The sequence below is a fragment of the Pseudophryne corroboree genome, unplaced genomic scaffold, assembly GCF_028390025.1.
Source record: "Pseudophryne corroboree isolate aPseCor3 unplaced genomic scaffold, aPseCor3.hap2 scaffold_796, whole genome shotgun sequence".
Taxonomy (NCBI): domain Eukaryota; kingdom Metazoa; phylum Chordata; class Amphibia; order Anura; family Myobatrachidae; genus Pseudophryne; species Pseudophryne corroboree.
In genome coordinates, this window is record NW_026970375.1 from 209,212 (window position 1) to 232,374 (window position 23,163).

General features: G+C 47.0%; 11 non-coding genes across 11 annotated transcripts; 6 read left to right on the forward strand and 5 right to left on the reverse strand.

Moving 5' to 3' along the window:
- Positions 1 to 4,530: 4,530 nt before the first annotated feature.
- On the reverse strand, positions 4,531 to 4,694 carry LOC135041266 (U1 spliceosomal RNA). Its single transcript, XR_010234969.1, has one exon. It is a non-coding gene; the product is annotated as a U1 spliceosomal RNA (small nuclear RNA).
- A 655-nt stretch (positions 4,695 to 5,349) lies between these two features.
- LOC135041198 (U1 spliceosomal RNA) lies at positions 5,350 to 5,512 on the reverse strand. The gene has a single exon (XR_010234909.1). It is a non-coding gene; the product is annotated as a U1 spliceosomal RNA (small nuclear RNA).
- Positions 5,513 to 5,664: 152 nt separating this feature from the next.
- Positions 5,665 to 5,828, reverse strand: LOC135041282 (U1 spliceosomal RNA). The gene has a single exon (XR_010234985.1). It is a non-coding gene; the product is annotated as a U1 spliceosomal RNA (small nuclear RNA).
- A 673-nt stretch (positions 5,829 to 6,501) lies between these two features.
- LOC135041202 (U1 spliceosomal RNA) lies at positions 6,502 to 6,664 on the reverse strand. Its single transcript, XR_010234913.1, has one exon. It is a non-coding gene; the product is annotated as a U1 spliceosomal RNA (small nuclear RNA).
- A 152-nt stretch (positions 6,665 to 6,816) lies between these two features.
- Positions 6,817 to 6,980, reverse strand: LOC135041289 (U1 spliceosomal RNA). Its single transcript, XR_010234991.1, has one exon. It is a non-coding gene; the product is annotated as a U1 spliceosomal RNA (small nuclear RNA).
- Positions 6,981 to 13,760: 6,780 nt separating this feature from the next.
- TRNAN-AUU (transfer RNA asparagine (anticodon AUU)) lies at positions 13,761 to 13,834 on the forward strand. The gene has a single exon. It is a non-coding gene; the product is annotated as a tRNA-Asn (tRNA).
- A 1,381-nt stretch (positions 13,835 to 15,215) lies between these two features.
- On the forward strand, positions 15,216 to 15,379 carry LOC135041278 (U1 spliceosomal RNA). Its single transcript, XR_010234981.1, has one exon. It is a non-coding gene; the product is annotated as a U1 spliceosomal RNA (small nuclear RNA).
- Positions 15,380 to 15,531: 152 nt separating this feature from the next.
- On the forward strand, positions 15,532 to 15,694 carry LOC135041203 (U1 spliceosomal RNA). The gene has a single exon (XR_010234914.1). It is a non-coding gene; the product is annotated as a U1 spliceosomal RNA (small nuclear RNA).
- Positions 15,695 to 16,368: 674 nt separating this feature from the next.
- On the forward strand, positions 16,369 to 16,532 carry LOC135041283 (U1 spliceosomal RNA). The gene has a single exon (XR_010234986.1). It is a non-coding gene; the product is annotated as a U1 spliceosomal RNA (small nuclear RNA).
- Positions 16,533 to 16,684: 152 nt separating this feature from the next.
- On the forward strand, positions 16,685 to 16,847 carry LOC135041181 (U1 spliceosomal RNA). Its single transcript, XR_010234897.1, has one exon. It is a non-coding gene; the product is annotated as a U1 spliceosomal RNA (small nuclear RNA).
- Positions 16,848 to 17,502: 655 nt separating this feature from the next.
- On the forward strand, positions 17,503 to 17,666 carry LOC135041267 (U1 spliceosomal RNA). The gene has a single exon (XR_010234970.1). It is a non-coding gene; the product is annotated as a U1 spliceosomal RNA (small nuclear RNA).
- The last annotated feature ends 5,497 nt before the right edge of the window (positions 17,667 to 23,163 follow it).

Consider the following 23,163-nt stretch of genomic DNA (forward strand, 5'->3'; position numbering starts at 1 on the left):
TACCAAATACCATCTAGGTTCCATTTCTCTAGGCAGGCGATACCGAAAATGTACACAGACCTCAGAAAAAGACTCACCAGTGTCCTAAAAAATGCAGTTGTACCCAATGTCCACTTAACCACGGACATGTGGACAAGTGGAGCAGGGCAGACTCAGGACTATATGACTGTGACAGCCCACTGGGTAGATGTATTGACTCCCGCCGCAAGAACAACAGCGGCGGCACCAGTAGCAGCATCTCGCAAACGCCAACTCTTTCCTAGGCAGGCTACGCTTTGTATCACCGCTTTCCAGAATACGCACACAGCTGAAAACCTCTTACGGCAACTGAGGAAGATCATCACAGAATGGCTTACCCCAATTGGACTCTCCTGTGGATTTGTGGCATCGGACAACGCCAGCAATATTGTGCGTGCATTATATCTGGGCAAATTCCAGCACGTCCCATGTTTTGCACATACCTTGAATTTGGTGGTGCAGAATTATTTAAAAAACGACAGGGGCGTGCAAGAGATGCTGTCGGTGGCCACAAGAATTGCGGGACACTTTCGGCGTACAGGCACCACGTACAGAAGACTGGAGCAACACCAAAAACGCCTGAACCTGCCCTGCCATCATCTGAAGCAAGAAGTGGTAACGAGGTGGAATTCAACCCTCTATATGCTTCAGAGGATGGAGGAGCAGCAAAAGGCCATTCAAGCCTATACATCTGACCACGATATAGGAGGTGGAATGCACCTGTCTCAAGCGCAGTGGAGAATGATTTCAACGTTGTGCAAGGTTCTGCAACCTTTTGAACTTGCCACACGTGAAGTCAGTTCAGACACTGCCAGCCTGAGTCAGGTCATTCCCGTCATCAGGCTTTTGCAGAAGAAGCTGGAGACATTGAAGGAGGAGCTAAGACAGAGCGATTCCGCTAGGCATGTGGGACTTGTGGATGGAGCCCTTCATTCGCTTAACCAGGATTCACGGGTGGTCAATCTGTTGAAATCAGAGCACTACATTTTGGCCACCGTGCTCGATCCTAGATTTAAAACCTACGTTGTATCTCTCTTTCCGGCAGACACAAGTCTGCAGGGGTTCAAAGACCTGCTGGTGAGAAAATTATCAAGTCAAGCGGAACTTGATCGGTCAACAGCTCCTCCTTCACATTCTCCCGCAATTGGGGGTGCGAGGAAAAGGCTCAGAATTCCGAGCCCACCCGCTGGCGGTGATGCAGGGCAGTCTGGAGCGACTGCTGATGCTGACATCTGGTCCGGACTGAAGGACCTGCCAACGATTACGGACATGTCGTCTACTGTCACTGCATATGATTCTCTCACCATTGAAAGAATGGTGGAGGATTATATGAGTGACCGCATCCAATTAGGCACGTCAGACAGTCCGTACGTATACTGGCAGGAAAAAGAGGCAATTTGGAGGCCCTTGCACAAACTGGCTTTATTCTACCTAAGTTGCCCTCCCACAAGTGTGTACTCCGAAAGAGTGTTTAGTGCCGCCGCTCACCTTGTCAGCAATCGGCGTACGAGGTTACTTCCAGAAAATGTGGAGAAGATGATGTTCATTAAAATGAATTATAATCAATTTCTCCGTGGAGACATTGACCAGCAGCAATTGCCTCCACAAAGTACACAGGGAGCTGAGATGGTGGATTCCAGTGGGGACGAATTGATAATCTGTGAGGAGGGGGATGTACACGGTGATGAATCGAAGGATGATGATGAGGTGGACATCTTGCCTCTATAGAGCCAGTTTGTGCAAGGAGAGATTAATTGCTTCTTTTTTGGTGGGGGTCCAAACCAACCCGTCATTTCAGTCACAGTCGTGTGGCAGACCCTGTCACTGAAATGATGGGTTGGTTAAAGTGTGCATGTCCTGTTTATACAACATAAGGGTGGGTGGGAGGGCCCAAGGCAATTCCACCTTGCACCTCTTTTTTCTTTTATTTTTCTTTGCATCATGTGCTGTTTGGGGAGTGTTTTTTGGAAGGGCCATCCTGCGTGACACTGCAGTGCCACTCCTAGATGGGCCAGGTGTTTGTGTCGGCCACTTGGGTCGCTGAGCTTAGTCACACAGCTACCTCATTGCGCCTCTTTTTTTCTTTGCGTCATGTGCTGTTTGGGGAGTGTTTTTTGGAAGGGCAATCCTGCGTGACACTGCAGTGACACTCCTAGATGGGCCAGGTGTTTGTGTCGTCCACTTGGGTCGCTGAGCTTAGTCACACAGCTACCTCATTGCGCCTCTTTTTTTCTTTGCGTCATGTGCTGTTTGGGGAGTGTTTTTTGGAAGGGCCATCCTGCGTGACACTGCAGTGCCACTCCTAGATGGGCCAGGTGTTTGTGTCGGCCACTTGGGTCGCTGAGCTTAGTCACACAGCTACCTCATTGCGCCTCTTTTTTTCTTTGCGTCATGTGCTGTTTGGGGAGTGTTTTTGGAAGGGCCATCCTGCGTGACACTGCAGTGCCACTCCTAGATGGGCCAGGTGTTTGTGTCGGCCACTTGGGTCGCTGAGCTTAGTCACACAGCTACCTCATTGCGCCTCTTTTTTTCTTTGCGTCATGTGCTGTTTGGGGAGTGTTTTTTGGAAGGGCCATCCTGCGTGACACTGCAGTGCCACTCCTAGATGGGCCAGGTGTTTGTGTCGGCCACTTGGGTCGCTGAGCTTAGTCACACAGCTACCTCATTGCGCCTCTTTTTTTCTTTGCGTCATGTGCTGTTTGGGGAGTGTTTTTTGGAAGGGCCATCATGCGTGACACTGCAGTGCCACTCCTAGATGGGCCAGGTGTTTGTGTCGGCCACTTGGGTCACTGAGCTTAGTCATCCAGCGACCTCGGTGCAAATTTTAGGACTAAAAATAATATTGTGAGGTGTGAGGTGTTAAGAATAGACTGAAAATGAGTTGAAATTATGGTTATTGAGGTTAATAATACTTTGGGATCAAAATGACTCCCAAATTCTATGATTTAAGCTGTTTTTTAGGGTTTTTTGAAAAAAACACCCGAATCCAAAACACACCCGAATCCGACAAAAAAAATTCGGTGAGGTTTAGCCAAAACGCGTTCGAACCCAAAACACGGCCGCGGAACCGAACCCAAAACCAAAACACAAAACCCGAAAAATTTCCGGTGCACATCTCTAGTGGCCATGCCATGTCACTGTGCAGGAGCCAGCACCGCTCACACACTAGTCCCCGGTGCAGCCCCCAACCCCCGGGACACCCGGAGCAACAAAATGTAGATTCAGGCCACCAGGCAACGCCCCTACCTATGAAACCATGCCTCCTTTTTACCATTGCGCTGCTTATCTGCGCGCACTGCATTACAATCTCCCTCGCCACCTCTCTGGGTGTCACCAGTGATAGTGACACCTCTGCCATGCTTGTAGCAGCTGGTCCTAAGATCTACGCCTCAAGCCCTGAGTGTTTGCCCTTGTGACTTGTTGATCATCATAGCAAAGCAGATGCTTACAGAAAACTGCAGGGGCTTAGATTGAAAATAAAAAAATTTGATGGGTATAAGGTAGAGAGGAGCGGGTTCGGTTCTCCGAGAACCGAATTCCCCACGAACTCCACGTGGTTTACACTGGTACGAGGCAGGCTCGGTTGTTCCCGCCTGACTCGGAAAACCTGAACAAGGGAAAATGTCATCATCCCGCTGTCGGATTCTCGCGAGATTCGGATTCCATATAAAGAGCTGCGCGTTGCCGCCATTTTTACTCGTGCATTGAAGAGAGAGCGGAGAGGACGTGGCTATGTTCTCTCAGTGGAAATCTCAATATCAGTGCTCAGTATCAGTGGATACTTATTGCTGCTCAGTAATACTAGTAGTGTGTCTCTCCTGCTCAGTGTCAGTTCTCAGTAGTATCCTCATCAGTGCTCAGTATCACTGCTCATTGTCTTGTGCTGCATTGTTGTGCTCAGCATACTACAGTACATTACTAATAGTCCAGTGCTGCATCTTGCTGCTCAGTGTCAGTTCTAGTATCCTCATCAGTGCTCACTATCCCTGCTCATTGCATTGTGGTGTTCTGTATACTACAGTAACATAGTAATATAGTAACATATAGTAACAAAGTTTTTGAGGTTGAATAGAGGCAAATTGCCCATCGTGTTCAACCTGTTTTAAGTTGTGATGATTCTACATACTTGCTGAATAATGTTTTATGACTAGTTAGCTACTACAACTCATGTTACCCCCGGATTAACCATGTTGATATTTTAAGTATTATAACCTTGGATAGCTTTTTCATTCAGAAATGTATCCATTCCTTTTTTAAATCCAATTACAGAGTCCGCCATTACCACCTTCCCTGGCAGGGAATTCCACATCCTGATTGCCCTAACAGTGAAGATCATAGTATCTCACCTGGCAGGTAAGTAGGAGTTGGGCCAGAGCTGTGGAGGATTGCTGCTCGGGCACCCCCTGTCAAGTGAAGGAGATCCAACTGAGGCAGCACAAGGGAACTCTCGAAAGAAGAACAAGGCTAGAGGAAGATCTGAGACAAAGAAATCTGACTTTTACCAGAGCTGACCAGAGGAAAGCACAAACACAGTCCCCCACTACCACAAATAATGCAGTCGAGTTTCCCACATTTGGGGAAATCACAGGGGTCAGCATACCCAGAATGCAATGAATGAACCTCACCCTGGGAGAACAATCTTCATGACCATGGTATCGCCTATGCAAAATAAGTATGATTTGGGATAGGGCTGGGGAGGGCCGCTGCTCAGGCACATCTCTGTCAAGTAAAGGAGATTCAACTGAGGCAGCACAAGGGAAATCTCATCTGGGGACAACAACTGCAGGGAGAACACATATTTTCAGATGAACATGGGAGGGCAGAAGGCTGCCTAATACTGAAGCACCCCCAAACAACAAACCAAATGCAACAACTAGTACAAGCATTCCTGGGGGAAGTTCTGCAGAAGACGGATTTGCATACGGTGATGTCATCCAAGCAGTGGGCCAAAGTTGGCTGGAACCCTCATCTGCATATGAAAAGAGAAAAGGGGTATGCAGGGCATGGCGGCCTTTTGCGGCGCTTGGATGACCCTTAGTTCGCATTAAACACCCCCACCCTCCTTCGGTGTGGGGCTCATGTTGCCAATGCCCCAGCCCCTGAAGCATTCAAGCTGATTTCTTACAGCAGCTTGGCACTGTAACAGCTCCAGAGCTGCTCTGTAAGGCAAGTAAAAGGGTGTGTAGTTTGCATTGTGCATTGGAAGGCACAAAGTAAGCAGACAGGAGGAGAAGTCAGGATAGTGCACAAGGGTATAAAAGGGAGGGGCTCAAGAAAAAAGAAGTGGAAACAGACAGCAAACTAGGCTGGAGAGAGACCTGAGACAAAGAGATCTGAATTATACGAGAGCCGACCAGGGGAAACACAAATTATGCAGTCAAGTTTCCCACATTTGGGGAAATCGCAGGGGCAGCACACCCAGAGTGCAATGGGTGAGCCTTGCCCTGGGAGAAGCACCCTCATGATCATAGTATCTCACCTGGCAGGTAAGTAGGAGTTGGGCTTGAGCTGGGGAGGGTCGCTGCTCGGGCACCCCCCTGTCAAGTGAAGGAGATCCAACTGAGGCAGCACAAGGGAACTCTCGAAAGAAGAACAAGGCTAGAGGAAGATCTGAAACAAAGAAATCTGACTTTTACCAGAGCTGACCAGAGGAAAACACAAACACAGTCCCCCACTACCACAAATAATGCAGTCGAGTTACCCACATTTGGGGAAATCACAGGGGTCAGCATACCCAGAATGCAATGAATGAACCTCACCCTGGGAGAATAATCTTCATGACCATGGTATCTCCTATGCAAAATAAGTATGATTTGGGATAGGGCTGGGGAGGGCCGCTGCTCAGGCACATCTCTGTCAAGTAAAGGAGATTCAACTGAGGCAGCACAAGGGAACTCTCATCTGGGACAACAACTGCAGGGAGAACACATATTTTCAGATGAACATAGGAGGGCAGAAGGCTGCCTAATACTGAAGCACCCCCAAACAACAAACCAAATGCAACAACTAGTGCAAGCATTCCTGGGGGAAGGCCTGCCGCAGATTGATTTGCATATGGTGATGTCATCCAAGCAGTGGGTCAAAGTTGGCTTCAACCTTCGTCTGCATATGAAAAGAGAAAAGGGGCGTGCAGGGCATGGCGGCCTTTTGCGGTGCTTGGATGACCCTTAGTTTGCATTAAACACCCCCACCCTCCTTCGGTGTGGGTCTCATGTTGGCCATGCCCCAGCCCCTGAAGCATTCAAGCTGATTTCTTGCAGCAGCTTGGCACTGTAACAGCTCCAGAGCTGCTCTGTAATGCAAGTAAAAGGGTGTGGGCCCTGCAGCACTACCTGTAGTTTGCATTGTGCATTGGAAGGCACAAAGTAAGCAGACAGGAGGAGAAGTCAGGATAGTGCACAAGGGTATAAAAGGGAGGGGCTCAAGAAAAAAGAAGTGGAAACAGACAGCAAACTAGGCTGGAGAGAGACCTGAGACAAAGAGATCTGAATTATACGAGAGCCGACCAGGGGAAACACAAATTCTGCAGTCAAGTTTCCCACATTTGGGGAAATCGCAGGGGCAGCACACCCAGAGTGCAATGGGTGAGCCTTGCCCTGGGAGAAGCACCTTCATGATCATAGTATCTCACCTGGCAGGTAAGTAGGAGTTGGGCTAGAGCTGGGGAGGGTCGCTGCTCGGGCACCCCCCTGTCAAGTGAAGGAGATCCAACTGAGGCAGCACAAGGGAACTCTCGAAAGAAGAACAAGGCTAGAGGAAGATCTGAGACAAAGAAATCTGACTTTTACCAGAGCTGACCAGAGGAAAACACAAACACAGTCCCCCACTACAACAAATAATGCAGTCGAGTTACCCACATTTGGGGAAATCACAGGGGTCAGCATACCCAGAATGCAATGAATGAACCTCACCCTGGGAGAACAATCTTCATGACCATGGTAACTCCTATGCAAAATAAGTATGATTTGGGATAGGGCTGGGGAGGGCCGCTGCTCAGGCACATCTCTGTCAAGTAAAGGAGATTCAACTGAGGCAGCACAAGGGAACTCTCATCTGGGGACAACAACTGCAGGGAGAACACATATTTTCAGATGAACATGGGAGGGAAGAAGGCTGCCTAATACTGAAGCACCCCCAAACAACAAACCAAATGCAACAACTAGTGCAAGCATTCCTGGGGGAAGGCCTGCAGCAGATGGATTTGCATATGGTGATGTCATCCAAGCAGTGGGTCAAAGTTGGCTTCAACCCTCGTCTGCATGTGAAAAGAGAAAAGGGGCGTGCAGGGCATGGCGGCCTTTTGCGGCGCTTGGATGACCCCTAGTCCGCATTAAACACCTCCACCCTCCTTCGGTGTGGGGCTCATGTTGGCTATGCCTCAGCCCCTGAAGCATTCAAGCTGATTTCTTGCAGTAGCTGGGCTCTGTAACAGCTCCAGAGCTGCTCTGTACGGCAAGTAAAAGGGTGTGGGCCCTGCAGCACTACCTGTAGTTTGCATTGTGCATTGGAAGGCACAAAGTAAGCAGACGGGAGAAGTCAGGATAGTGCGCAAGGGCATAGAAGGGAGCAGCTCAAGAAAAGAGAAGTGGAAACAGACAGCAAACTAGGCTGGAGAGAGACCTGAGACAAAGAGATCTGAATTATACGAGAGCCGACCAGGGGAAACACAAATTATGCAGTCAAGTTTCCCACATTTGGGGAAATCGCAGGAGCAGCACACCCAGAGTGCAATGGGTGAGCCTTGCTGTCACGTTTGAATAGAGAAAGGAGGATCACAAATTATATGTGATCTAAGGTGTGGTGATTACCTGCAGGAATAATCACCAATAATGTTTTCAAGTGACTGTATATATATAATTTTGTATTCTTTCAGCCGAGATGTGACAACATGGCTGACATGCAATGTCCTGCATTTGACCCCCATAGGTCCAGGCCAAGAGAGATCTGCAGTCCATTTAAAGTAATCCAAAACTGGGATTGATATTTTAGCTTTTATTTTTACTTAAAGTACAATAACTTTTACCATTTTAATTTGTTTTAATAGTATATTGACAGTATTGTTTTCTTTCAAAAATCCACTTAATTTTCTTTACCCTATTATTAAAATGGTAATTGACAAAAACAAACTACATTGTCACCAGAAGAGCAATACAAAATGTACAAGTGATATATTAAAATCATCTTTCCAGCTTGAATTTCAATGATGCATTGGGGCAACAATTTTGTGAGAAACATCTTCACCCTTAAATAAAGATTTTCTTAATTCCTTACCTGTGTGCTAATTAGATATCACCTTGTTTTCACATTAAACAGACTTCCACATGAGAAAGCAGCATGAGAATGCTTATTAGCCTTTGTCAGTAAGTACTTTCGCAAAGTGTCGCTGTGGCGCAATCAGTTAGTGTGTACGGCTATTAACCAAAAGGTTTGTGGTTCAATCCCACCCAGGGATGTAATTGACCTTGTTATCAGATTTTGGTGATCTTTAAGTAGACAAGTCAAAATTTCGAAAACCCCTGTTATGGTGTAGGGTACCTGGCCTTCTTGCTGCAATTGTTCATGCCGTTGGCTTGTGTTCTGTTGAATGCCACGTTCTGCCACGTTCTGCGGCATGCTTAAGGTGTGAGCTGGTAAGATGCTCACCTTAGTTTAACAATAAATCCTTTCCTCGAAATGTCCGTCTCCCTGGGCACAGTTCCTATAACTGGAGTCTGGAGGAGGGGCATAGAGGGAGGAGCCAGTTCACACCCTTTGAAAGTCTTAAAGTGCCCATGTCTCTTGCGGATCCCGTCTATACCCCATGGTTCTTAATGTGACCCCAGCATCCTTTACGGACTAAGAGAAAAGGATGCCCTTGTGTACTATCCTGACTTCTCCTCCCGTCTGCCTACTTTGTGCCTTCCAACGCACAATGCGAACTACAGGTGGTGCTGCAGGGCCCACACCCTTTTACTTGCCTTACAGAGCAGCTCTGGAGCTGTTACAGTGCCCAGCTGCTGCAAGAAATCAGCATGAATGCTTCAGGGGATGGGGCATGGCCAACATGAGCCCCACACCAAAGGAGGGTGGGGGTGTTTAATGCGAACTAGGGGTCATCCAAGCACTGCAAAAGGCCGCCATGCCCTGCATGCCCCTTTTCTCTTTTTATATGCAGATGAGGGTTCCAGCCAACTTTGGCCCACTGCTTGGATGACATCACCGTATGCAAATCCGTCTGCTGCAGACCTTCCCCCAGGAATGCTTGTACTAGTTGTTGGATATGGTTTGATATTTGATGGTGCTTCAGTATTAGGCAGCCTTCCGCCCTCCCATGTTCATCTGAAAAGATGTGGTCTCCCTGCAGTTGTTGTCCCCAAACGAGAGTTCCCTTGTGCTTCCTCAGTTGAATCTCCTTAACTTGACGGGGGAGGGGCTGCCCGAGCTGCCACCCTCCCCAGCCCTATCCCAACTCATACTTATTTTACATATTAGATCTCTTGATCATGAAGATTGTTCTCACAGGGTGAGGTTCATCCATTATATTTTAAAATAGGAAGGTACAAATTACATATTTGAATTGCATCTATGTGCTGGATTCAAATGCCCCCCCCCCTTCCTTTCTCAATTGTGCCCGTCAGCAGCTATTCTAAGGTTGCTGCCAATGGGTGTGACACATTAATTTCTTCTGTGGGGTACACTGGACTCCACAAGGATTCACATTGGGGTGTAGAGTAGGATCTTGATCTGAGGCACCAACCGGCTCAAAGCTTTTGACTGTTCCCAAGATGCTCAGCGCATCCTCCTCTATAACCCCGCTTCCATGAACAGGGAGCTCAGTTTGTAGTTGGTGCCTTCAGTAGCAGGCCACTTAACAGGGGCCTGCCTCAGGCAGCCTATTCTTAGCTATTAATTTTGACAAGAAAAGAAGAACTTGTTTTATGAGAATCTACAAGGGCTGCAGCAGGCTAGGTCTAATAGACATCTTTACTGCAGCTTCATCACTCCCAGCGGCGCTGTATACTCCCGTGCCCTGGTTGCTGGGTCACTGCAGCGGAGGCTCCGGTTTCTTCCTAAGGTCAGTCACACACACACCGCCCTTCCGGATCACGAGGCCGCTGATTAAGGGGAGCGTGGCCGTAGGGGGTGGGCCGTGTGCGCACTGGGGTGGACACTGATTACTGGGCAGCCGCTCCACTAGCCACCAGGTACAGTTAAGGAGCACAGGTCTGGGGGTTTTTCTCCTATATTAACCCAATTTTGTACTGCCCGCAGCGCTATGTGATAGGTAATAGGGCCTGATTCAGGTTGGATTGCAATCACAATAAGCAATCCAACTGCAAAAATTGCTAAGAGCATACGCATGTGCCTGCATGCGATCGCCTCTGCCTGTCAATCGGGGCAGGGGGGGAGAGTGGGGTCAGCAACACTCCATTTCCAAGTCAGGGATGGAGCAGTGCGGGGGCAAGGCTTCAAAATGGGGTCTGCAATGGAGGAGACACAGGGGGCGTGGTCACAGCGGCTGTATGACATCACATTCAGCCGCTGTGATCACAAAAATGGTGGCGGCTTCCTGCGCGCACATACAGTCTGCACCAGCAGGAGGCTACACCATTGTTTATGATCACGCTGAACTGCAGTGCGACTGCAATTACAGCATGGTCAAGAAGGGAGGTGTCATACTGGGTGGCCATGCCCTGTCACTGTGCAGGAGCCAGCACCGCTTACACACTAGTCCCCGGGTGCAGCCCCCAACCCCCGGGACACCCGGAGCAACAAAATGTAGATTCAGGCCACCAGGCCACGCCCCTACCTATGAAATCATGCCTCCTTTTTACCATTGCGCTGCTTATTTGCACGCACTGCATTACAATCTCCCTCGTTACCTCTCTGGGTGTCACCAGTGATAGTGACACCTCTGCCATGCTTGTAGCAGCTGGTCCAAAGATCTATGCCTCAAGCCCTGAGTGTTTGCCCTTGTGACTTGTTGATCATCATAGCGAAGCAGATGCTTACAGAAAACTGCAGGGGCTTAGATTGAAAATAAAAAAAATTGATGGGTATAAGGTAGAGAGGAGCGGGTTCGGTTCTCCGAGAACCGAATTCCCCACGAACTCCACGTGGTTTACACTGGTCTGAGGCAGGCTCGGTTGTTCCCGCCTGACTCGGAAAACCTGAACAAGGGAAAATGTCATCATCCCGCTGTCGGATTCTCGCGAGATTCGGATATTATATATAGAGCTGCGCGTTGCCGCCATTTTTACTCGTGCATTGAAGAGAGAGCGGAGAGGACGTGGCTATGTTCTCTCAGTGGAAATCTCAATATCAGTGCTCAGTATCAGTGGTTACTTATTGCTGCTCAGTAATACTAGTAGTGTGTCTCTCCTGCTCAGTGTCAGTTCTCAGTAGTATCCTCATCAGTGCTCAGTATCACTGCTCATTGTCTTGTGCTGCATTGTGGTGCTCAGCATACTACAGTACATTACTAATAGTCCAGTGCTGCATCTTGCTGCTCAGTGTCAGTTCTAGTATCCTCATCAGTGCTCACTATCACTGCTCATTGCATTGTGGTGTTCTGTATACTACAGTAATATAGTAACATATAGTAACATAGTTTTTGAGGTTGAATAGAGGCAAATTGCCCATCGTGTTCAACCTGTTTTAAGTTGTGATGATTCTACATACTTGCTGAATAATGTTTTATGACTAGTTAACTACTATAACTCATGTTACCCCCGGATTAACCATGTTGATATTTTAAGTATTATAACCTTGGATAGCTTTTTCATTCAGAAATGTATCCATTCCTTTTTTAAATCCAATTACAGAGTCCGCCATTACCACCTTCCCTGGCAGGGAATTCCACATCCTGATTGCCCTAACAGTGAAGAACCCTTTCCTCCATTGCATTCTGAATTTCCTCCAGTCGCAGCGAGTGACCACGTGTTCTTTTATTAAATAATTCCTCTGATAACTCTTTGTTATGTATCTTTACATATTTGAAGATATTAATAATATCTCCTCTTAGGCACCTCTTTTCTAGTGTATACATATTCAGCCTAGTAAGTCTTGGGTATGGGTGAAGATGTTTCTCACAAAATTGTTGCACCAAAGCATCATTGAAATTCAAGCTGGAAAGATGATTTTAATATATCACTTGTACATTTTGTACTGCTCTTCTGGTGACAATGTAGTTTGTTTTTGTCAATTACCATTTTAATAATAGGGTAAAGAAAATTAAGTGGATTTTTGAAAGAAAACAATACTGTCAATATACTATTAAAACAAATTAAAAAGGTAAAAGTTATTGTACTTTAAGTAAAAATAAAAGAGCCAAAATATCAATCCCAGTTTTGGATTACTTTAATTAACAAAAAACAATGCATATAGCAGAGGATAGTTTCAATCTGCCTACCTCTGGGTTATGGGCCCAGCATGCTTCCGTTGCAGTACTCTGCTGCTCATGTAAGTGCAAGAGATCCTGAAGCACTCACTCATCATGGGAAAGTACCAATGTGTTTCTTACAAAAACTCTCCAGATTATTGACTTTTTAAAGTTTTTCTAGGAAACGTTCTAGATGAATGCTTATTAGCCTTTGTCAGTATATACTTTTACGAGGTGTCTCTGTGGTGCAATCGGTTAGCATGTTTGGCTATTAACCAAAAGGTTGGTGGTTCAATCCCACCCATGGATGTAATTGACCTTGTGATTAGATTTTGGTAATCTTTAAGTAGACAAGTCAAAATGTCAAACTCCCTTTTATGGTGTAGGGTACCTGGCCTTCTCTGATGTAATCAGAGTTAGATTTGATTAAGTGATTTTATAAAAAACAGCTAGGAAGCACAATTTAGCAGTGGGTTGCAGAGAAAAAAAACTATGCTGGCAGAAAAGTCCAATTGAGTGATTAAACAGCTCTTCATTTTCTGATTTTATGTTTATGCTAACAAATTTGCTCTCTGAAAAGTGTCCACAAAGTAAAGTCTCTGATTAACACCTTTGTAGGAATGGTTTTTCACCTATTACTGAATTAAACTTGCTTCATTGGAAAGGCAGCAAGATGCATCCTCATTTCAATGTCTACTGAAATAATACAGGTTGACACCAGGAAACATAAACGTCACTGCATCCTTGCTGCTTCCTCATGGGGAAGTCTGTTTAATGTGAAAACAAGGTGATATCTAATCAGCACACAGGTAAGGAATTAAGAAAATCTTTCTTTATGGGTGAAGATGTTTCTCACAAAATTGTTGCACCAAAGCATCATTGAAATTCAAGCTGGAATGATGATTTTAATATATCACTTGTACATTTTGTACTGCTCTTCTGGTGACAATGTAGTTTGTTTTTGTCAATTACCATTTTAATAATAGGGTAAAGAAAATTAAGTGGATTTTTGAAAGAAAACAATACTGTCAATATACTATTAAAACAAATTAAAATGGTAAAAGTTATTGTACTTTAAGTAAAAATAAAAGAGCCAAAATATCAATCCCAGTTTTGGATTACTTTAATTAACAAAAAACAATGCATATAGCAGAAGATAGTTTCAATCTGCCTACCTCTGGGTTATGGGCCCAGCATGCTTCCGTTGCAGTACTCTGCTGCTCATGTAAGTGCAAGAGATCCTGAAGCACTCACTCATCATGGGAAAGTAGCAATGTGTTTCTTACAAAAACTCTCCAGATTATTGACTTTTTAAAGTTTTTCTAGGAAACGTTCTAGATGAATGCTTATTAGCCTTTGTCAGAATGGACTTTTACGAGGTGTCTCTGTGGTGCAATCGGTTAGCATGTTTGGCTATTAACCAAAAGGTTGGTGGTTCAATCCCACCCAGGGATGTAATTGACCTTGTGATCAGATTTTGGTGATCTTTAAGTAGACAAGTCAAAATTTCAAACCCCCTCTTATGGTGTAGGGTACCTGGCCTTCTCTGATGTAATCAGAGTTAGATTTGATTAAGTGATTTTATAAAAAACAGCTAGGAAGCACAATTTAGCAGTGGGTTGCAGAGAAAAAAAAATTATGCTGGCAGAAAAGTCCAATTGAGTGATTAAACAGCTCTTCATTTTCTGACTTTATTTTTATGCTAACAAATTTGCTCTCTGAAAAGTGTCCACAAAGCCAAGTCTCTGATTAACACCTTTGTAGGAATGTTTTTTCACCTATTACTGAATTAAACTTGCTACATTGGAAAGGCAGCAAGATGCATCCTCATTTCAATGTCTACTGAAATAATACAGGTTGACACCAGGAAACATAAACGTTACTGCATCCTTGCTGCTTTCTCATGTGGAAGTCTGTTTAATGTGAAAACAAGGTAATATCTAATCAGCACACAGATAAGGAATTAAGAAAATCTTTCTTTATGGGTGAAGATGTTTCTCACAAAATTGTTGTCCCAATGCATCATTGAAATTCAAGATGGAAGATGATTTTAATATATCACTTGTACATTTTGCATTGCTCTTCTGGTGACAGATTTCCCCAAATGTGGGAAACTTGACTGCATAATTTGTGTTTCCCCTGGTCGGCTCTCGTATAATTCAGATCTCTTTGTCTCAGGTCTCTCTCCAGCCTAGTTTGCTGTCTGTTTCCACTTCTCTTTTCTTGAGCTGCTCCCTTCTATGCCCTTGCGCACTATCCTGACTTCTCCCGTCTGCTTACTTTGTGCCTTCCAATGCACAATGCAAACTACAGGTAGTGCTGCAGGGCCCACACCCTTTTACTTGCCGTACAGAGCAGCTCTAGAGCTGTTACAGTGCCCAGCTGCTGCAAGAAATCAGCTTGTATGCTTCAGGGGCTGGGGCATAGCCAACATGAGCCCCACACCGAAGGAGGGTGGAGGTGTTTAATGCGAACTAGGGGTCATCCAAGCGCCGCAAAAGGCCGCCATGCCCTGCACGCTCCTTTTCTCTTTTCATATGCAGACGAGGGTTGAAGCCAACTTTGACCCACTGCTTGGATGACATCACCATATGCAAATCCATCTGCTGCAGGCCTTCCCCCAGGAATGCTTGCACTAGTTGTTGCATTTGGTTTGTTGTTTGGGGGTGCTTCAGTATTAGGCAGCCTTCTTCCCTCCCATGTTCATCTGAAAATATGTGTTCTCCCTGCAGTTGTTGTCCCCAGATGAGAGTTCCCTTGTGCTGCCTCAGTTGAATCTCCTTTACTTGACAGAGATGTGCCTGAGCAGCGGCCCTCCCCAGCCCTATCCCAAATCATACTTATTTTGCATAGGAGATACCATGGTCATGAAGATTGTTCTCCCAGGGTGAGGTTCATTCATTGCATTCTGGGTATGCTGACCCCTGTGATTTCCCCAAATGTGGGTAACTCGACTGCATTATTTGTTGTAGTGGGGGACTGTGTTTGTGTTTTCCTCTGGTCAGCTCTGGTAAAAGTCAGATTTCTTTGTCTCAGATCTTCCTCTAGCCTTGTTCTTCTTTCGAGAGTTCCCTTGTGCTGCCTCAGTTGGATCTCCTTCACTTGACAGGGGGGTGCCCGAGCAGCGACCCTCCACAGCTCTAGCCCAACTCCTACTTACCTGCCAGGTGAGATACTATGATCATGAAGGTGCTTCTCCCAGGGCAAGGCTCACCCATTGCACTCTGGGTGTGCTGCCCCTGCGATTTCCCCAAATGTGGGAAACTTGACTGCAGAATTTGTGTTTCCCCTGGTCGGCTCTCGTATAATTCAGATCTCTTTGTCTCAGGTCTCTCTACAGCCTAGTTTGCTGTCTGTTTCCACTTCTTTTTTCTTGAGCCCCTCCCTTTTATACCCTTGTGCACTATCCTGACTTCTCCTCCTGTCTGCTTACTTTGTGCCTTCCAATGCACAATGCAAACTACAGGTAGTGCTGCAGGGCCCACACCCTTTTACTTGCCTTACAGAGCAGCTCTGGAGCTGTTACAGTGCCATGCTGCTGCAAGAAATCAGCTTGAATGCTTCAGGGGCTGGGGCATGGCCAACATGAGACCCACACCGAAGGAGGGTGGGGGTGTTTAATGCAAACTAAGGGTCATCCAAGCACCGCAAAAGGCCGCCATGCCCTGCACGCCCCTTTTCTCTTTTCATATGCAGACGAAGGTTGTAGCCAACTTTGACCCACTGCTTGGATGACATCACCATATGCAAATCCATCTGCGGCAGGCCTTCCCCCAGGAATGCTTGCACTAGTTGTTGCATTTGGTTTGTTGTTTGGGGGTGCTTCAGTATTAGGCAGCCTTCTGCCCTCCCATGTTCATCTGAAAATATGTGTTCTCCCTGCAGTTGTTGTCCCCAGATGAGAGTTCCCTTGTGCTGCCTCAGTTGAATCTCCTTTACTTGACAGAGATGTGCCTGAGCAGCGGCCCTCCCCAGCCCTATCCCAAATCATACTTATTTTGCATAGGAGATACCATGGTCATGAAGATTATTCTCCCAGGGTGAGGTTCATTCATTGCATTCTGGGTATGCTGACCCCTGTGATTTCCCCAAATGTGGGTAACTCGACTGCATTATTTGTGGTAGTGGGGGACTGTGTTTGTGTTTTCCTCTGGTCAGCTCTGGTAAAAGTCAGATTTCTTTGTTTCAGATCTTCCTCTAGCCTTGTTCTTCTTTCGAGAGTTCCCTTGTGCTGCCTCAGTTGGATCTCCTTCACTTGACAGGGGGGTGCCCGAGCAGCGACCCTCCCCAGCTCAAGCCCAACTCCTACTTACCTGCCAGGTGAGATACTATGATCATGAAGGTGCTTCTCCCAGGGCAAGGCTCACCCATTGCACTCTGGGTGTGCTGCCCCTGCGATTTCCCCAAATGTGGGAAACTTGACTGCATAATTTGTGTTTCCCCTGGTCGGCTCTCGTATAATTCAGATCTCTTTGTCTCAGGTCTCTCTCCAGCCTAGTTTGCTGTCTGTTTCCACTTCTTTTTTCTTGAGCCCCTCCCTTTTATACCCTTGTGCACTATCCTGACTTCTCCTCCTGTCTGCTTACTTTGTGCCTTCCAATGCACAATGCAAACTACACACCCTTTTACTTGCCTTACAGAGCAGCTCTGGAGCTGTTACAGTGCCAAGCTGCTGTAAGAAATCAGCTTGAATGCTTCAGGGGCTGGGGCATTGTCAACATGAGCCCCACACCGAAGGAGGGTGGGGGTGTTTAATGCGAACTAAGGGTCATCCAAGCGCCGCAAAAGGCCGCCATGCCCTGCATACCCCTTTTCTCTTTTCATATGCAGATGAGGGTTCCAGACAACTTTGGCCCACTGCTTGGATGACATCACCGTATGCAAATCCGTCTTCTGCAGAACTTCCCCCAGGAATGCTTGTACTAGTTGTTGCATTTGGTTTGTTGTTTGGGGGTGCTTCAGTATTAGGCAGCCTTCTGCCCTCCCATGTTCATCTGAAAATATGTGTTCTCCCTGCAGTTGTTGTCCCCAGATGAGAGTTCCCTTGTGCTGCCTCAGTTGAATCTCCTTTACTTGACAGAGATGTGCCTGAGCAGCGGCCCTCCCCAGCCCTATCCCAAATCATACTTATTTTGCATAGGCGATACCATGGTCATGAAGATTGTTCTCCCAGGGTGAGGTTCATTCATTGCATTCTGGGTATGCTGACCCCTGTGATTTCCCCAAATGTGGGAAACTCGACTGCATTATTTGTGGTAGTGGGGGACTGTGTTTGTGCTTTCCTCTGGTCAGCTCTGGTAAAAGTCAGATTTCTTTGTCTCAGATCTTCCTCTAGCCTTGTTCTTCTTTCGAGAGTTCCCTTGTGCTGCCTCAGTTGGATCTCCTTCACTTGACAGGGGGTGCCCGAGCAGCAATCCTCCACAGCTCTGGCCCAACTCCTACTTACCTGCCAGGTGAGATACTATGATCTTCACTGTTAGGGCAATCAGGATGTGGAATTCCCTGCCAGGGAAGGTGGTAATGGCGGACTCTGTAATTGGATTTAAAAAAGGAATGGATACATTTCTGAATGAAAAAGCTATCCAAGGTTATAATACTTAAAATATCAACATGGTTAATCCGGGGGTAACATGAGTTGTAGTAGCTAACTAGTCATAAAACATTATTCAGCAAGTATGTAGAATCATCACAACTTAAAACAGGTTGAACACGATGGGCAATTTGCCTCTATTCAACCTCAAAAACTATGTTACTATATGTTACTATATTACTATGTTACTGTAGTATACAGAACACCACAATGCAATGAGCAGTGATAGTGAGCACTGATGAGGATACTAGAACTGACACTGAGCAGCAAGATGCAGCACTGGACTATTAGTAATGTACTGTAGTATGCTGAGCACAACAATGCAGCACAAGACAATGAGCAGTGATACTGAGCACTGATGAGGATACTACTGAGAACTGACACTGAGCAGGAGAGACACACTACTAGTATTACTGAGCAGCAATAAGTATCCACTGATACTGAGCACTGATATTGAGATTTCCACTGAGAGAACATAGCCACGTCCTCTCCGCTCTCTCTTCAATGCACGAGTAAAAATGGCGGCAACGCGCAGCTCTTTATATGGAATCCGAATCTCGCGAGAATCCGACAGCGGGATGATGACATTTTCCCTTGTTCAGGTTTTCCGAGTCAGGCGGGAACAACCGAGCCTACCTCGTACCAGTGTAAACCACGTGGAGTTCGTGGGGAATTCGGTTCTCGGAGAACCGAACCCGCTCCTCTCTACCTTATACCCATCAATTTTTTTTATTTTCAATCTAAGCCCCTGCAGTTTTCTGTAAGCATCTGCTTTGCTATGATGATCAACAAGTCACAAGGGCAAACACTCAGGGCTTGAGGCGTAGATCTTAGGACCAGCTGCTACAAGCATGGCAGAGGTGTCACTATCACTGGTGACACCCAGAGAGGTGGCGAGGGAGATTGTAATGCAGTGCGCGCAGATAAGCAGCGCAATGGTAAAAAGGAGGCATGGTTTCATAGGTAGGGGCGTGGCCTGGTGGCCTGAATCTACATTTTGTTGCTCCGGGTGTCCCGGGGGTTGGGGGCTGCACCGGAGACTAGTGTGTGAGCGGTGCTGGCTCCTGCACAGTGACATGGCATGGCCACTAGAGATGTGCACCGGAAATTTTTCGGGTTTTGTGTTTTGGTTTTGGGTTCGGTTCCGCGGCCGTGTTTTGGGTTCGAACGCGTTTTGGCTAAACCTCACCGAATTTTTTTTGTCGGATTCGGGTGTGTTTTGGATTCGGGTGTTTTTTTCAAAAAACCCTAAAAAACAGCTTAAATCATAGAATTTGGGAGTCATTTTGATCCCAAAGTATTATTAACCTCAATAACCATAATTTCCACTCATTTTCAGTCTATTCTTAACACCTCACACCTCACAATATTATTTTTAGTCCTAAAATTTGCACCGAGGTCGCTGGATGACTAAGCTCAGTGACCCAAGTGGCCGACACAAACACCTGGCCCATCTAGGAGTGGCACTGCAGTGTCACGCATGATGGCCCTTCCAAAAAACACTCCCCAAACAGCACATGACGCAAAGAAAAAAAGAGGCGCAATGAGGTAGCTGTGTGACTAAGCTCAGCGACCCAAGTGGCCGACACAAACACCTGGCCCATCTAGGAGTGGCACTGCAGTGTCACGCAGGATGGCCCTTCCAAAAAACACTCCCCAAACAGCACATGACGCAAAGAAAAAAAGAGGTGCAATGAGGTAGCTGTGTGACTAAGCTCAGCGACCCAAGTGGCCGACACAAACACCTGGCCCATCTAGGAGTGGCACTGCAGTGTCACGCAGGATGGCCCTTCCAAAAACACTCCCCAAACAGCACATGACGCAAAGAAAAAAAGAGGCGCAATGAGGTAGCTGTGTGACTAAGCTCAGCGACCCAAGTGGCCGACACAAACACCTGGCCCATCTAGGAGTGGCACTGCAGTGTCACGCAGGATGGCCCTTCCAAAAAACACTCCCCAAACAGCACATGACGCAAAGAAAAAAAGAGGCGCAATGAGGTAGCTGTGTGACTAAGCTCAGCGACCCAAGTGGACGACACAAACACCTGGCCCATCTAGGAGTGTCACTGCAGTGTCACGCAGGATGGCCCTTCCAAAAAACACTCCCCAAACAGCACATGACGCAAAGAAAAAAAGAGGCGCAATGAGGTAGCTGTGTGACTAAGCTCAGCGACCCAAGTGGCCGACACAAACACCTGGCCCATCTAGGAGTGGCACTGCAGTGTCACGCAGGATGGCCCTTCCAAAAAACACTCCCCAAACAGCACATGACGCAAAGAAAAATAAAAGAAAAAAGAGGTGCAAGGTGGAATTGCCTTGGGCCCTCCCACCCACCCTTATGTTGTATAAACAGGACATGCACACTTTAACCAACCCATCATTTCAGTGACAGGGTCTGCCACACGACTGTGACTGAAATGACGGGTTGGTTTGGACCCCCACCAAAAAAGAAGCAATTAATCTCTCCTTGCACAAACTGGCTCTATAGAGGCAAGATGTCCACCTCATCATCATCCTCCGATTCATCACCGTGTACATCCCCCTCCTCACAGATTATCAATTCGTCCCCACTGGAATCCACCATCTCAGCTTCCTGTGTACTTTGTGGAGGCAATTGCTGCTGGTCAATGTCTCCACGGAGAAATTGATTATAATTCATTTTAATGAACATCATCTTCTCCACATTTTCTGGAAGTAACCTCGTACGCCGATTGCTGACAAGGTGAGCGGCGGCACTAAACACTCTTTCGGAGTACACACTTGTGGGAGGGCAACTTAGGTAGAATAAAGCCAGTTTGTGCAAGGGCCTCCAAATTGCCTCTTTTTCCTGCCAGTATACGTACGGACTGTCTGACATGCCTACTTGGATGCGGTCACTCATATAATCCTCCACCATTCTTTCAATGGTGAGAGAATCATATGCAGTGACAGTAGACGACATGTCCGTAATCGTTGGCAGGTCCTTCAGTCCGGACCAGATGTCAGCATCAGCAGTCGCTCCAGACTGCCCTGCATCACCGCCAGCGGGTGGGCTCGGAATTCTGAGCCTTTTCCTCGCACCCCCAATTGCGGGAGAATGTGAAGGAGGAGCTGTTGACCGATCAAGTTCCGCTTGACTTGATAATTTTCTCACCAGCAGGTCTTTGAACCCCTGCAGACTTGTGTCTGCCGGAAAGAGAGATACAACGTAGGTTTTAAATCTAGGATCGAGCACGGTGGCCAAAATGTAGTGCTCTGATTTCAACAGATTGACCACCCGTGAATCCTGGTTAAGCGAATGAAGGGCTCCATCCACAAGTCCCACATGCCTAGCGGAATCGCTCTGTCTTAGCTCCTCCTTCAATGTCTCCAGCTTCTTCTGCAAAAGCCTGATGACGGGAATGACCTGACTCAGGCTGGCAGTGTCTGAACTGACTTCACGTGTGGCAAGTTCAAAAGGTTGCAGAACCTTGCACAACGTTGAAATCATTCTCCACTGCGCTTGAGACAGGTGCATTCCACCTCCTATATCGTGGTCAGATGTATAGGCTTGAATGGCCTTTTGCTGCTCCTCCATCCTCTGAAGCATATAGAGGGTTGAATTCCACCTCGTTACCACTTCTTGCTTCAGATGATGGCAGGGCAGGTTCAGGCGTTTTTGGTGTTGCTCCAGTCTTCTGTACGTGGTGCCTGTACGCCGAAAGTGTCCCGCAATTCTTGTGGCCACCGACAGCATCTCTTGCACGCCCCTGTCGTTTTTTAAATAATTCTGCACCACCAAATTCAAGGTATGTGCAAAACATGGGACGTGCTGGAATTTGCCCAGATATAATGCACGCACAATATTGCTGGCGTTGTCCGATGCCACAAATCCACAGGAGAGTCCAATTGGGGTAAGCCATTCTGTGATGATCTTCCTTAGTTGCCGTAAGAGGTTTTCAGCTGTGTGCGTATTCTGGAAAGCGGTGATACAAAGCGTAGCCTGCCTAGGAAAGAGTTGGCGTTTGCGAGATGCTGCTACTGGTGCCGCCGCTGCTGTTCTTGCGGCGGGAGTCAATACATCTACCCAGTGGGCTGTCACAGTCATATAGTCCTGAGTCTGCCCTGCTCCACTTGTCCACATGTCCGTGGTTAAGTGGACATTGGGTACAACTGCATTTTTTAGGACACTGGTGAGTCTTTTTCTGAGGTCTGTGTACATTTTCGGTATCGCCTGCCTAGAGAAATGGAACCTAGATGGTATTTGGTACCGGGGACACAGTACCTCAATCAAGTCTATAGTTGGCTCTGAAGTAATGATGGATACCGGAACCACGTTTCTCACTGCCCAGGATGCCAAGGCCTCAGTTATCCGCTTTGCAGCAGGATGACTGCTGTGATATTTCATCTTCCTTGCAAAGGACTGTTGGACAGTCAATTGCTTGGTGGAAGTAGTAAAAGTGGTCTTACGACTTCCCCTCTGGGATGACCATCGACTCCCAGCAGCAACAACAGCAGCGCCAGCAGCAGTAGGCGTTACACTCAAGGATGCATCGGAGGAATCCCAGGCAGGAGAGAACTCGTCAGAATTGCCAGTGACATGGCCTGCAGGACTATTGGCATTCCTGGGGAAGGAGGAAATTGACACTGAGGGAGTTGGTGGGGTGGTTTGCGTGAGCTTGGTTACAAGAGGAAGGGATTTACTGGTCAGTGGACTGCTTCCGCTGTCGCCCAAAGTTTTTGAACTTGTCACTGACTTATGATGAATGCGCTGCAGGTGACGTATAAGGGAGGATGTTCCGAGGTGGTTAACGTCCTTACCCCTACTTATTACAGCTTGACAAAGGCAACACACGGCTTGACACCTGTTGTCCGCATTTCTGTTGAAATACTTCCACACCGAAGAGCTGATTTTTTTGGTATTTTCACCAGGCATGTCAATGGCCATATTCCTCCCACGGACAACAGGTGTCTCGCCGGGTGCCTGACTTAAACAAACCACCTCACCATCAGAATCCTCCTTGTCAATTTCCTCCCCAGCGCCAGCAACACCCATATCCTCCTCATCCTGGTGTACTTCAACACTGACATCTTCAATCTGACTATCAGGAACTGGACTGCGGGTGCTCCTTCCAGCACTTGCAGGGGGCGTGCAAATGGTGGAAGGTGCATGCTCTTCACGTCCAGTGTTGGGAAGGTCAGGCATCGCAACCGACACAATTGGACTCTCCTTGTGG